The sequence below is a fragment of the Macrobrachium rosenbergii genome, chromosome 45 (genome assembly GCF_040412425.1).
Source record: "Macrobrachium rosenbergii isolate ZJJX-2024 chromosome 45, ASM4041242v1, whole genome shotgun sequence".
Classification (NCBI taxonomy): Eukaryota; Metazoa; Arthropoda; class Malacostraca; order Decapoda; family Palaemonidae; genus Macrobrachium; species Macrobrachium rosenbergii.
Window position 1 is genome coordinate 31758260 of NC_089785.1, and position 15302 is coordinate 31773561.

The 15302-nt window shown below is 36.7% G+C and overlaps 1 long non-coding RNA gene across 1 annotated transcript in view; it reads left to right on the plus strand.

Annotated features, from left to right (window-relative positions):
- The window catches only part of LOC136829875 (uncharacterized), a 304668-nt gene that overhangs the window by 265632 nt on the left and 23734 nt on the right, over positions 1-15302 (plus strand). Inside the window, exon 2 of the long non-coding RNA XR_010850519.1 lies at positions 14912-14950. This is a non-coding gene — a long non-coding RNA (uncharacterized lncRNA). The remainder of the gene's footprint in view (positions 1-14911; positions 14951-15302) is intronic.

Consider the following 15302-nt stretch of genomic DNA (forward strand, 5'->3'; position numbering starts at 1 on the left):
GTAATTGTCTGTCACAAGCAAAGTAATAAATTGTTGTAGGTTTTTTAGCAGACTGATTCAAAAATGAAGTTTATTTGAATAAGAGCAGAACAGTTGTCGAAATAATAATTCTTAAAATATTTGTTCAAAAATAAGAGTGTCAACCAAAAGCAAAGTAACTGGTAAATGACAAAAAATTTTAAATGCTTTACAATAACATCCTAATAAGAAGATTTTTTGACAGTAAAAGATAGAAATTGCATCTATCAATATCCTCAATTATTAATAGAAATTTTCACAGCGCATGCGTCAGAGATTTTAGGATTTTCTCAAACGAAGAGACAAGGCTTTATTAACCATAAATAAAAATGTACTCCTTCAGAGCCTTACCGGAATGGAGAGATTTTTTTTTTTTTTTTTTTTCGAATTAAGCGGAGAGAAAAAATCGTGCGAAAATTGTCAACATCCTCGAGATTAAAATTAAATCTCGAGAGATTTTAACATTTTTAAACAAGAAGAAAGGCAGACAAATATTTGAAAGTTGTCACAGAAATGACAGGATTTTTTTCCTGAGGCGTAAACTGTAAGGAGATTACGGGAGCTTAATCAGCAAATGTTTGAACGAGAATAGAAAATACTGTAAGTTAAGCTGCACTGCTATATATTAAATATTAAGTTTTGAACATTAAGTCAAAGACGCCAGAGATCTCGAGCATTCCATTTCTTATAAACTCCTCGGTTCCAGAGGTCCTTTATTCCTCCTCACACCGCTGGACTGTGGAACTGTCTCCCTACTGAGGATGTCGTGCACTTGGAACTCCTTCTTCAGAAGTTCGAGCGAAGATGCAGTGCATTACTACCCTAATACTATTCTTGCATTTTAATACATTATTATCTGTTTATCTGTTTGTTAATTTATTATTTCCTTTTTTAATAAGTGGGATCTCCTCTTCTGTATTTCCCTTTACTTCCTCTTACTTCTTCCTCATGAACACCATATTCTTTGGAAGCTTGAGTTATGGCCCCTGTGGGGCTTGTTCCATATGAATAGATTTCATCTACTGAATAATAATAATAATAATAATAATAATAATAATAATAATAATAATAATAATAATAATAATAATAATAATAATAATAATAATAATAATTAAAAATACTCTTAGTAGCAGGAGTCTTAAAATGGAGAAGCAAATCCACAGTTATGCATATGTGCATATATTTAAAGATAAATCAATATAGATAGCTTTCGGGAACTTGTTCGGGTCCCCTTTTCAATCTGATGCGTTCATGTAGCACTCCAACCAAGTAAAATCAAACATAGATCAGGCAATGCCGTCGTTTTCTGATGAAAGTCCAACCAGTCGTCTGGAACGTCTAATTGGTCCCTGCTCGATGCGGTCGTTTTGCTGGTCATCAACTGCATAGGAGGCGCCTGCAACATCGGTTACTGGAAGTAACCGAGTTACCTGAACGGGGGAAATAGAGGCAACCGCAGCATCAGATGTGGCTAACGAGACAACACTGTCATAATGGTCTTTTTTCTTAAAACCTTTTAATGTACTTCCTGGAAATAAGGTAGCTGGTGAATTTATCTTCCTGTGTAAAAGATTTATTGCCTTCCATAGATAAACCACAATCTATCGCCGCACCCTCCGCTAGTCTTCTCATGCCAACATCTTTACTGCTAAAAATTACTTTAGATTCTGCCCAAGTTATTAAATGATACTTTTGTGAAACTCAGGACAATAAAAAATGAACGTTATCTATTTTATTCATTACGTGGACAGATTCCATATGGCATGAGGCACAAGTTTCATCCAATTGAAGAGCGACAGAACGCGTTTATAGAGCTCCAGAGATATAACTAATATAACTGCTAACACCCATTCCATGAACAAAGGTATTTTAATTCGTTTTCTCTTAAGCAAAGCCCTCAGCATGAACTAAAGGTCGACCTCCAAGCGAGGGGTTAGTGCTGTAAAATAATCGCCAAAATGTACCATTAGTCTTATAAATTTCTCGTACACCATGCAAAACTAGAAATTGCCTTTCCAGAGTTGTAGCGTCATTTTATGTAGGTCAGCTGTTACACACAACATAAGGAAGAAATAAAAGCATTAATGATGATATTATTATTATTATTATTATTATTATTATTATTATTATTATTATTATTATTATTATTATTATTATTATTATTATTATTATTATTCAGATGATGAACCTTATTCATACAGAACGAAGTCCACCAAAGGGGCCACTGACTTGAAATTCAAGCTTCTATAAAATGTGGTGTTCATTCGAAAGAAGCAACAGAAGCTGACAGGAAATACAGAAAGAAGAGATCAGTTAGTAGAAAAGGAAAAAATAAATGAACATGTTGATAAATAAATAGATAAAGATATAAGTAAAATATTAAAAACACAAGGAGAATTGCTGTAGTTTAGTAATAATATAATACTTTGTTCTTTCTTCTCTGTACGGTTAGTGTTCATATCACGCATTATGTAATGTACATTTAACAGCATTTAGGATGCGTTGAACCTGAACAAGTAATGATTATTACATGTGCTTGAGATATTATACAACCACGAAACGGTCGCAAAATTACTGAAAAATTGTCTCATCCTGGTTTTTTAACAATATGACCTCTTTCGTGGCATTGTAACCTCAGAAGCAAGTCAGAGTTATGCTCATTTGTGTTAAATGGTCCTTTAGACAGTTGAGTAATTTCCCAATAAACGTCGGATTAATAAGTTTTGAGTGAATTAGCAGATAATTATAAAATTCGGACGAAAAGCTAGGCTTCATCGAGACACAAGGAATCCAAGGCGTATCGTCGCTTGACCCCTCCAGTTGCATGACCGCCAGTGAATAACCTGAAGTTAGCAGGGAGTGAGGAGAACCTCCTCAGAATAGCAATGGAGGCGTTTTCTCCCTTATGCAAACGACCTCCTTTATCTCGACCTTCCTATGGATAAGAAGGACGATGCTCTACGGTGCTACTAACTCGACTTTCTAGTAGTCTGTTCCCTCCTCCTCCTCCTCCTCCTCCACCTCCTCCTCCTCGCGTAATTCCAGTTGTCGTTAGAACTCTTAATTCATCCGAGTAGCTGTCTCTTGTGTTCATTGGTTTTTACATTACTGTTAATATGCTGCGATGCTCTGCTACTTTCGTCTTGTACTTCACGTATTTTTCCTGTTACTAAAGTACTGTACGTTTGCACTATGTACTCGCATACTTGATATAAAAATTAGTTTTCCAGTTCTCCCTTTATTTCTCGTTATTACAGTAAAATACGTTCTTGTGTCATCCTGGAACTATTAATTGACCAGTTTGAGATCGTAACAAGTTGCATCCTAGTCTTATCGTAACAAGTTGCTTCCTAGTCTTAGCGTGGTATTGAGGCCTCTGGAAACAGTGAGCCTAGGCCTATGACGTTCGGTATTCCGCAGGGTAGTGTTTTGGGCCTGTTTTTTATTGTTTTTTTAATGCCGTGATTCATGGAAAATAAGGTAGTATGCTATTTCAGAAATGCTGAATGACGTTTCTGTCAGCCCTTGCAAAGGTATGGAAAGGATCAGTGGGTGCTGCAGTCAATGGTGATATGAGTCTGAGCTCAAAAACTTTTCACCAGTGTAGTCATTTAGAGGAATCTCTAATTACTTAGCATAACCAGTTTCTAGGTAACTGCGAAAAAGACTTTCTTTGATTCCTAGGTTTGTTATGGAGTTTGGTTTTGCACTGCCAACTAGTTTATAAGTCATTTCTTTGGAGATTAAGAATGAGTTTTCAGTCTTATGCATCAGTAATTTTATTCAGTAGATGTACTTGAGTTGTAAGCCAGAGAAACTATTGTTTCAGATGAATCAGAGAGTGGGTAATGTGAATAAGAAGTCAGAATCATGCCACCCTAAGAGGTAATATGAAGTCTTATGAAAAAAGAGTGGTCTTTCTCTAGCCATACTGGAATAAGCAATGGCACCTTTACCGCTCAAGTCTTAAGAGGCAGTCGCGTGCTACACTTTCTGAATTTGAATTGTTTTTTTTTTTTATTTAAATAGTTGTTTAGCAATTGTTAATTACTTTCCTCTCTATTGCAAGCCTGTTTTACTTTGTTATAAGTTACTGCCATTTTAGTGCTGTTCCATGCTAGTGGTTCCTCTGCACGCAGACATAGGCCTACATTCAGGAAGTGGTTTTTGCCACGATTGTCTATCAGTAAAAGTTTGTATTTATTCATCTCTATTCAGACCTTAATTTCTCTGAAAAAATATTCATTAAAACTGGTAAGACAGAAAGAGTTTTTGGTTGCATGATGCCAGATATATGTATACGTATATATGCATATGTATACATACACAGTACATATATATATATATATATATATATATATATATATATATATATATATATATACATATATATTTCAGGAACATACCTTCTGTTTCATTTTACTTAGTGATATGTTGCGTTTAAACATATCGTGTTCCTGTGAGCTATGGGTCTATATATATACATACGTATAAATATAAATATATGTGTATATATATATATATATATATATATATATATATATATATATATATATATATATATATATACTGTATATATACATATATATGTATACATATGTTTACATATATGTATGTATATAGTATATATATGTATATGTATATTTATATATATATATATATATATATATATATATATATATATATATGCAACGTATATTTATATTTATATATACTCGTATGTATATATAGACCCATAGCTCACAGGAACAACTCATAAGTCAAATGACAGAGAAGGTATGTTCCTGAAATGTTTAGTTTATTCAGACCTTTCCCAAAAGGCCTGGTGGATACACATTGTAATAGATTTGCATTGCACATACTGTGGTGAAAGCTCATTATACCCCATACACAAATATACAGGCGTGCGCATCTGCGTATGCTTTGTAAAACTCTTAATGCCATAAAAGCAAGTTACAAGGACTGAAGGTTGTATTGGCTAAAAGAGTTTAAATATATACGCTACCTCGAACCCACTCCTACCTTTAAGGCTTACATGAGACGCCAAAAGTAAAGCGAAAAAAAAAAACTGTTTTAAGGAAATTCTCATTCGGGTTTTGAGGGAAATAAAACCTTTTAATGGCCAAGGAATTTTAAAGAGTAAGTAGATTTATTTTTCCATTTGCATATTGTGGATTTTGTAAATAAATTTTGGCTCTTTGTTTAATTATTATTATTATTATTATTATTATTATTATTATTATTATTATTATTATTATTATTATTATTATTATTATTATTATTATTATTATTATTCAGAAGATGAGCCCTATTCATATGGAACTTGCCCACCCCAGGGGCCATTGACTTGAAATTGAAGCTTCCCAAGAATATTACGGTGTTCATTTGAAAGAAGTAACAGAAGGTAATATGAAATACAGAAAAAATGGTTGAGTTATTAGAAAATAAAATAAAAATGTATTATTATTATTATTAGTGGAAATGTAAGTATATATTAGAAATATTTATAAACAAACGAGCTTTCGAGATCCTGCTCGATTCTCCTCCACAGATTTAGAAGGAGAATCGAGCAGTTTCTCGAGATTTCGTTTGTATGTATATGTATATATATATATATATATATATATATATATATATATATATATATATATATATATATATATATATATATATATATGTATATAATATATATATATTTCTAATATATATTTACATTTGCACCATTGTGGATTTCTTCACCATTTTAGTGACTCATGCCATTATTAGATTTTTATGAATTGTTAACTGCGGAACATTGAATTTTTAACTATTTCACCTAAATATTAGTACAAGAGTCTTTGTTTACTTCGTAAAAACCGCCCCCATATTATTATCATTTGAGTATGCCAACGGCCCCGTGATAAATCCGCCCCCAAGTGAGCATTACATATTTACATTCTGCGCAATTTGGGCTCTTGTATGGCCCAGTCTTCCGAGTGGGATTGGTTATTGCAGCATCAGTTTTGTAGAATTTCCGTGGAGTGTCGGGACTCGGGAGGGAGGCCCATGGCTATATTTAGGTATTCGGGCGCCGAATTTATGTCAAGAGGGATCTGGTGGGGTTAGGTTTTCACTATAGTAGCGGCTGCCTATGGCTGAATACATGAGAGAGAGAGAGAGAGAGAGAGAGAGAGAGAGAGAGAGAGAGTAGAGTAGAGTAGAATAAAGCAGCCGGTTGGCCGTGATAGCGTTTGGAAGATACGAGCATGTTCATGGGGTGGAATACATTATTATTATTATTATTATTATTATTATTATTATTATTATTATTATTATTGCTGAATGTTACAGCTGAATCAGCTGCATTCAGCTTATATAGAATTTTCTGTCTCTGCCTTTCTTGTAGAGTAAACTATATAAATTGAATGCAGCTGAATCAGCTATAACATTCAGCGCTACATGTTTGAAAGAGGGTCAACTGCCTATATATTATTATTATTATTATTATTATTATTATTATTATTATTATTATTATTATTATTATTATTCAGAAGGCTTTCAGACAAGTGAAAAGAGAGAGAAAGCTGAAAGAGTGAAACAGAAAACGAACGAAACAAAAAGGTAAAACTATTTGGAAAATTGCATTAGGCTTTTTTTTTTTTTTTAAACAGCCGCTTTCATCCTTTTTTATTTTTCCACGACGTCCCAAAACTCCATTTATTAGGCTTAGAACCGAAAGGCAAGACAGTTCGATAGCCAATTACTTCAGAACCACCTCCTCGCTCACTTCAGTTAACACCGAGTCATATATTTTAATTCAAACGGCTGAAATTGTCTCGTATTTTTATTTCTGGTCTAAACTAGCCGTCGGAAATAAAATAGATAAATAAGATAGCGGAGACAATTTTTCAGCTTTTTCGTAAAATGAGGTTTCACTTTGACAGCTCCATCGCTCGTTGCATCACGGAGTAGGAGGATTCTGGAGGTAAGAAGGTCTTCTTAATGGGTCAGCGTCCTTGTTCCCTCTCTGTGTCACGGCGTACACAAAGTCCAGAAGGAATGACACAGTCCAGGAGTATTCAGTGGCCGCGTCTGGAACGGTCTGTGCTCTGGAAAAACTGGATCTTCCAGAATGAGCGTCGAGGTTTTATAAGTTTGAAGAAATAAAATATGTCCTGTTTATTCCACAGATTTGATTATGGCTTCAGGTATTGGTTTTTCTTTCTTTACCGAATATTTCACGAATGACGAGGTTGATCACTTTGCCGCTTGGACAGTTATAATAATAATAATAATAATAATAATAATAATAATAATAATAATAATAATAATAATAATAATAATAATAATAATAATAATAATAATAATAATAATAATATGCAATTGGACATAGACAGATGGAATTATCTCGATAATAATAATAATAATAATGCCATTAGACATACAGTAGACAGGTGAAACTATCTCCATAATAATAATAATAATAATAATAATAATAATAATAATAATAATAATAATAATGCGTAGTATTGAAGGTGATAGCTGCATCAGCTTCTTTCAGTTTGTACAGAGGTTTTTCTCTATCTTTCTGAACTGAATTTTCAGGGTCACTGCATTGTGCCAGCAATTCGGCGTTGTTTGCCATTCTTGGAGAGGAAAGCAGCTGCAAACTTGGGTAGTTTTATTTCGGACGAATGCACTGCTTCACTTACAGAGTAACGACGATGGTTACTGTCTGGAGAGAGAGAGAGAGAGAGAGAGAGAGAGAGAGAGAGAGAGAGAGAGAGAGAAACGAAACTAACCTACTATTAAAGTGTTAAAAGACGCAGAAGTTCGATTATACGAATATTGTGTAAACTTCCGGAACGAGGAAATGGGAGGTTTATCGAAGGATGAAACTGATGAAGGTGGAACTGCACGAACGAGGGAAAGGGAATGACCGTGTAGAGACAAACAGAAGAATAAATGAAATGGTCAAAAAGAAGATGAGGAAAAAGAAGACATGTTATAAACAAGTGAAAAATGCGCCGAAGTTTCTTCGGTGCAATCGTGTTTTCTGTACAGCGCATAATCAGGGCCACCGAAAATAGATTCATCCATAGGTGGTCTTGGTATAATGCTGTATGAGCCGCGGCCCATGAAACTCTCAGCCAGCCGTGGTGGCTGTGTTGTTGAGTTTGCCAGGAGGCTAGAGGGCTGCAATTTGGTATGTTTGATGATTGGAGGGTGGATGATCAACATAACAATTTGCAGCCCCCTAGCCTCAGTAGTTTTTCAGATCTGAGGGCGGACAGAAAAAAGTGCGGACGGAAAGACAAAGCCGGCACAATAGTTTTCTTTTCAGAAAACTAAAAAGAGCAGGAAGTAGGTGAGAGAATTAAGACAATTAATAAAGAATGAAGGGAGAACAAGAAATTGCTTTGCAAGAGATGAAATTCATAGAGAATGGTCACTGAGCAAAAGGGTTTCTGGAACAGAGACGCTGTCTGAAGCGAAAGAAGTATCGGGAGACAAATTGGTCATTTTGACGATTTGTTGAATATGAAAGGTAGAAGAAGAAGGAGACGAATGAAGCAAAAAATGGAAGTTTCCCGTGGGGGTAGTGCCGTCGTCAGTGCACCTAAAAAAGTTAAGTGTACCTTAGTTTAACCAGACCACTGAAGCCGATTAACAGCTCTCCAAGGGCTGGCCAGAAGGATTACATTTACTTTACGTGGCTAAGAACCAGTTGGTTACCTAGCAACGGGACCTACAGCTTATTGTGGAATCCGAACCACATTATAGCGAGAAATGAATTTCTATCGCCAGAAATAAATTCCTCTTATTTTTCATTGGCCAGTCGGAGATTCGAACTCGCGGCCAGCAGAGTGCTAGCTGAGAACGGAACTGTCAGTGCACCTGGCGCGGTACACTGTACGCATTACTTAAGGTTCTTTGCAGCGTCCCTCCTGCCCCTATCTGCAACCCCTTTCATTCCTTTTACTGTACCTCCGTTCATATTCTCTCTCTTCCATCTGACTTTCCACACTCGCGTAACAGCTGTTTCACAGTACAGATGCGAGGTTTTCGTCCTGTTACACCTTTCAGGCCTTTTTTTTAGTGTAAATTTCCATTCCAGCGGTGAATAACCTCATGGGTCCCAGAGCTTGGCCTTTGGCCTAAATCTTAGATTCCATTGTAAGACTGGAAGTTGTCTGTTAAAGGGGTTCATTCACGAATTATTAGTTTTAAGCATGAGTATAGCAGTGATCATTGTATGTTGTATTGTCCGGAGCTTCTCCCTGGTAAGGAAAATGGCTACGCTCAATGTTCCTCTCTTGTCATATTCACAAATATTAAGCCACAAATACCGTTAAATATCGAATTCACCAAACCTTTGGAATGACTTACACTTAAAGGGGATTATAACTGATAGGTACATCTGCCCCAGCCAGGATTCGAACAAGGGACTTTGGTTTAGATGGAACGATAAGCGGGTGAGTTTGACCACTCAGTACCTTGGTTGTACTGTAAGTTCGATGTTAAACGATATTTGTTGCTTGATTTTGTGATTATTTATTATGTGCATGCACGTGTGGTCATATTATTATTATTATTATTATTATTATTATTATTATTATTATTATTATTCAGAAGATGAAGCCTGTTCATATGGAACAAACACAAGGGGGCCATTACTTCCAAAAAACAGTAATTCATTAGGAAGAAGCAACAGAAGGTACCAGAAAATACAGAAAGAAGAGATCAGTTATCAGAAAATGAAACATAAATTAACAATTTAATAAATAAATAGATAAAAATGTAAGTAAATTATAATAAAATCACAGTCTCTGTCGTAGCACAGGCAATTTTGTTGCAAGCCTTCAGCATCTCTCTCTCTCTCTCTCTCTCTCTCTCTCTCTCTCTCTCTCTCTCTCTCTCTCTCTCGACCAATCACATGTGTTTGTTAATTTGACCTTTTATTCTTATTTCTACTTTTTTTTCATTTTTATTCCACTTGTTCTGTGAACAAAGCAATGCAACTTTACTAACAACCAATGGCTTCACGACTTCGATTCAGTCCTTTTAGTGACCGTCCGAGGGCTGCGAGAACACATTTCCTCCCAGAGTGCCGGGATGAGGATGGTCATTACCTTCTTCCCAGTTTTTATGAATTATTTATTTTTTTGTCGGAGGAATTTTTTTTATTTTGTAAACAAATTTTGTTTGCATTATTTTTATATGTTGATGATGAATATGTCAGTATATGCAGAAATTCTATTGTAGCTTTTATAGGGATGTAAAAATTGTGTAAATGTTACCATATTATTTGTGACGCCAGTTGTAGGACAAATGAGTCAATTAAAACAATAAGAAATAAAATTTTAGGTATCGATAATCAGTTAAGCAGCGACGCCAGTTATAAGACAAATCAATCAGTTCAAACGACACGTAAAGATATTTATGTACTGATGACCACTTCAGCTGCAACGCCAGTTTTCATTGTAGCCGTGACGGCAGTTTTAGGACGAAACTAAGATAAGCCATTTTCTCAGCTAAAATAGCAAATATCTTATTTTCGACACCATTGTCCATTTCAGCAATGGCCGAATTAACCAGTTAGGCTTCTCAGGATAACGTTATGTCTGCCAGCCCTAGTCAAGCTATACCAGCCGAACGGGACAAGGAAGGAGAGAGAGAGAGAGAGAGAGAGAGAGAGAGAGAATCGTCGTCAGCCTCATAACACGCAGCCAATTAACGATGCTGGTCACAGGTGGCGCAGGTAATTCCTGGTCGTCTGTATGCAATTGCGACCAAGGCCCGGTTGGCAACAATTGGCCGGACGGTTTAAGCAGTCAATGAGATACAGACTTCAGCAGATTCTTCGGCAGTTACGTAAAGGTGTTATGAATCTTCAGATGTATGGACAGGCAGATTCTGACTGGAGAATGTAAGAGAATTGCCCTTTTTCAGGAGGAGAAATATTCGTATGTTGTTGTTGTTAATAAATATGGTTATAGACGGCCAACAACAGATAAAAACAGAAAAATAAAGGTGGTAAGTTAGTCTTACGCTCCTGAGGAGGCCACATTGATAAAAAAAATACATTACCAATTGTCTTTGTAGTGACAAAGCATTCTGTAGGAATCTGCAGTGAAGAACTAAATGTGTTTTATCTGACCATTGGCAAACAGATCATGACTAGCTGCAGGCTGCAGGTTAAAAAACAAGTTGGACATCATTTAAGAATTGCCATCAACAGCAGGATATGGACAGGCGTTATTCCTTGAAGAGCCAGCCAGCCAATGCCCACACACAGCAAGAGGGTCACACGATAAGAATTTCGTATTCCGAAAACATCATAACTGAATTCCGGCAGTTTTTGTGTCAGCATACGAAAGTAGGCCTGTCTATGGGAGACGCGCACATACACAGATATCATCTTAATGCTGAATGGTAATGAGAGGTCCCTTTTTTAAAATGCAGACACCAATTCGACACGTAACCCAACGGGCCGCACCCAGCCCGGGTCATGGGAGGAAGAATTAAGGGTAGTGACATAAGAGGAGGGTTTCAAAAGGTTATAGTAGTGGATGGAATCAAGGTCACGGAATCGTTCCCACAGGGGAGTAGTGAATGAATGCGTCAGTAATGGAATCAATTTTACCATTTCAAGCTCAGGTGTTATTGCATCTTGATACAAAATGGAAAAATGCAGGAGAATAAGATAAAAACGATAAATTTTATTTGAAATAATGGTATTTCTGGCTTCACTAGAAATAGATTATACATAAAGGTACTTTTTTTCTCGAAAATCTATGAGAATACTGTTTCCTCTCTCTCTCTCTCTCTCTCTCTCTCTCTCTCTCTCTCTCTCTCTCTCTCTCTCTCTCTCTTCATCGTCTCTTTTAACCATACTGTAACGCCAAATTCAAAACAAACAGAAAAATAAAGAAAGAAAGAAAAACTTCTAAAATGGTGACACTCCCAGATCGATGCGCACCTGCTGTCTATAGGACAAACCCTATTTCTCTCTCTCTCGCTCTCTCTCTCTCTCTCTCTCTCTCTCTCTCTCTCTCTCTCTCTCTCTCTCTCTCTCTCTGCAGTTCTTCTCCCGGACACGTGCAGGACAGACAGGCAATGTAGAGGACCCCCAAAAATTATGCAGGCCGCGTTCTTTCACTTCATCTCTATACAACACTGGTTCCCTATACAGACTCTTATATGGGGAAGCGTCTTGGCACATACAGTTACCCTAATACCCTCCTTTTTATATATCTCTCTCTCTCTCTCTCTCTCTCTCTCTCTCTCTCTCTCTCTCTCTCTCTCTCTCTCTCTCTCTCTCTCCTGCCGGAGATTCGCACTGAAGACGGACAACCTACGACTGGGAAAGGTGACTTCAGTACAGCGGATTTTTAGATATAATTATCATGGCATCCGGCGTCCCCAATGCGGACTGTCGTCCCCTTGCTAAAAATATTGATAACGGCAGTGCGTCACATGGAGGCCTGAGAGGCAATGCCCTAAGTTAATATAATCGCAGGAATAAGCACTCTGCTTTTTTGGGGCGTGCTTTAGCAGGGTTGCTTAAGAACGGGTGAGCAGAAGTTGAAGGCAGCTAAGTGTTAGCCATTAGTTGATTTCTCTTAGAAATTAATATTCTTGAGACCCTCATTTGTTGAAGAATTTATTCGTTTCAATAAACTATATCCATTCGTTTTAGAGATATTCGAGAGGCGCGCGCGCGCACACACACACACACACACACAGAGTGGTGAAAACATACTTTTATAATTCTGTAAAGTTCTTAACACCAAGTCCTCTACTTCTAAGAATTATTGCAGAGAGCTGAATATTATGGGGCTTTTCATATCACTCAAATTTTTCATGATTCTGACCCCTGACCATGAGGTCAAGGTCATTCACACAATGCTAATTGCTTTCAATCATTAACTTATCTAGTTACATTTCATCAGGTTTCGTCTTTCGTCATTTGCTCTGTTGAAATCTCATTTTACTCTGCCCTGCGCAAGTTAGGAGTAGTGGACTCACATCCCTTTGACCTCTGCTTGTGAAAACAAGTGACATTCATGGGCGAGAATTCAGCCCACTGCCGCTCACCACAGATTCGTCAGGTCTGTTGCAAGTTTGGGTAAATCACATGAAGGAGGTTTATTATTATTATTATTATTATTATTATTATTATTATTATTATTATTATTATTATTATTATTATTATTATTATTCAGCTGATGAACCCTATTCATATGGAACAAGCCTACAGGTGCCATTGACTTGAAATTCAAGCTTCCAGAGAATATGTTGCTCATTAGGAAGTAGGAGAAGGTAAAGGGGAATACAGAAAGAAGAGATCCCACTTGTTAAAAAGAAAAGATTAATAAATAGATAAACATGTATTACAATTCAAGAAGAATTATATTAGGGCAGTAATGTGTGAGGAGGGACAAAGGACCTCTGGAACAAAGGAGTTCGACAGCGAAGCGCACTCGCTGCATATTGGTGATCCTCCTGTTCAGCTCTCTCTCTCTCTCTCTCTCTCTCTCTCTCTCTCTCTCTCTCTCTCTCTCTCTCTCTCTCTCTCTCTGGTAAAGGGGATCAGGGATCAATTGTGAATGGAAAGATCTCTGTTGAAATACAGCTAAGTTATAAACAAGAGACCATCCGTCGATGGTCCAATCATAACGCCTTCTGGGAGTTTTTATAATTGGAGGTCACCCAACCAAGCGGTGACCAAACTTACGTTAATTCCTCAACCCCATTTATTTATCCAGGCTTGGAATATGCAAAAGTGCATTAAGAATTCCTGGCCATATTTCTTCATGCAGTACACGACCTGGACCTGGCTAATGCCTTCTGATTGAAAAATAAAATTCAGGCCAAGCCCTGAGACCTGTGAGGTCATTCAGCGCTGAGAATAATATTGGAACAATTGTAAGGAGAAGGTAGGAAGTGAGACGGAAGAAAGAGAACACGAAAGGAGGTACAGTAAAATGGATGAAAGGGGCTACAGCTAGGAACCGAAGGGACGCTGCAGAGAGCCTTAAGTAATGCCTACAGTCTACTGTGCACCACACGAGGTGCACAGACGGCACTACCCGTCTACAGGGATGATTGTGATACATTCTAGGCTAGAATGCATTACGGTCAACATTGGATTGCGAAAGTCGTGTCAAAATAATAATTGAGATTCTGAGTCCCTCATTCTCGAGACGAAGTTGGAAGAAGTTGTAAACAGTGACACTGCGGCTCTACCTCCTGTTGGTCTTGAATACACTTTGATTGATTGGTTGGTTTTGAAAATCTAGCGTTGCAGGGATAGAAGCGATTTGTTTGTATCAAAAGAACGCAAGAAGGTTTACTCGAGTTCATAGAAAAAAAAGCAGACGTTGCGCCTTGTTCAACGGGATGGTTTGGCGAACAACGTTGACAGTGCCAAGCCTCTCGTTTGTCATTCACTCAGTGTTTGTTCGGCAGGCTACGCCGTTTGTGGTCTTCTGACAGACAATAATCTCTGGTCAGTAGCTTTTGCAAAGTCATATTTGTAAGTTTCGTTGGACAAACTGTGCCATCTGCGTTTGTTTGTCTCGTCAGACAGTTTTGTGATGACCAAACCAATCCTTTCTTTGTTTGCTGAATATAATTTGATGGTTTGTCAAAGGATGTGATCTTATCTGGTCTATACATACTAATTATATATACATACACACATATATATGTGTGTGTGTTTATAAATATATATATATATATATATATATATATATATATATATATATATATATATATATATATATATATATATATATTATATATATATATATATGTAATGTGTGTGTACTATATACATGTATGCATTTTCACGGTTTATATATTCATATATAAATCATTATTTATTTGTGTATTTGTTTCTTTCCAGGTGCTTGCTAGATGTAGGGAACCCCCTCATTATATGGAGGTAAGCTTTAAAATTGTATCACTATTATCTACTGAAGTATTTTTCCTACACTAACCGTAGTTATTGTTATAGTATTTTTACTAATAAGTATCCATACTTAACTAATATCTGTTGGGAAATGGCGATTCTCCTTAGGCATATTATAAAGGGTCAAAGAGGAATTTTTCTTGATGCAACGGTATTTTAAGAGTAGAGTGTGTGTGTGTATGCATATATATAATCATTGCTAGTGTATAACAGAACGTATTATGCGTGTGAGAGCTCGCGCGCTTACAAGCAAGCACAGATATTTGCTGCAGTTCATACGCAGTTCTTCCTCACTCATTTTCTAAAGGGAGGTCGTTTTACCCTA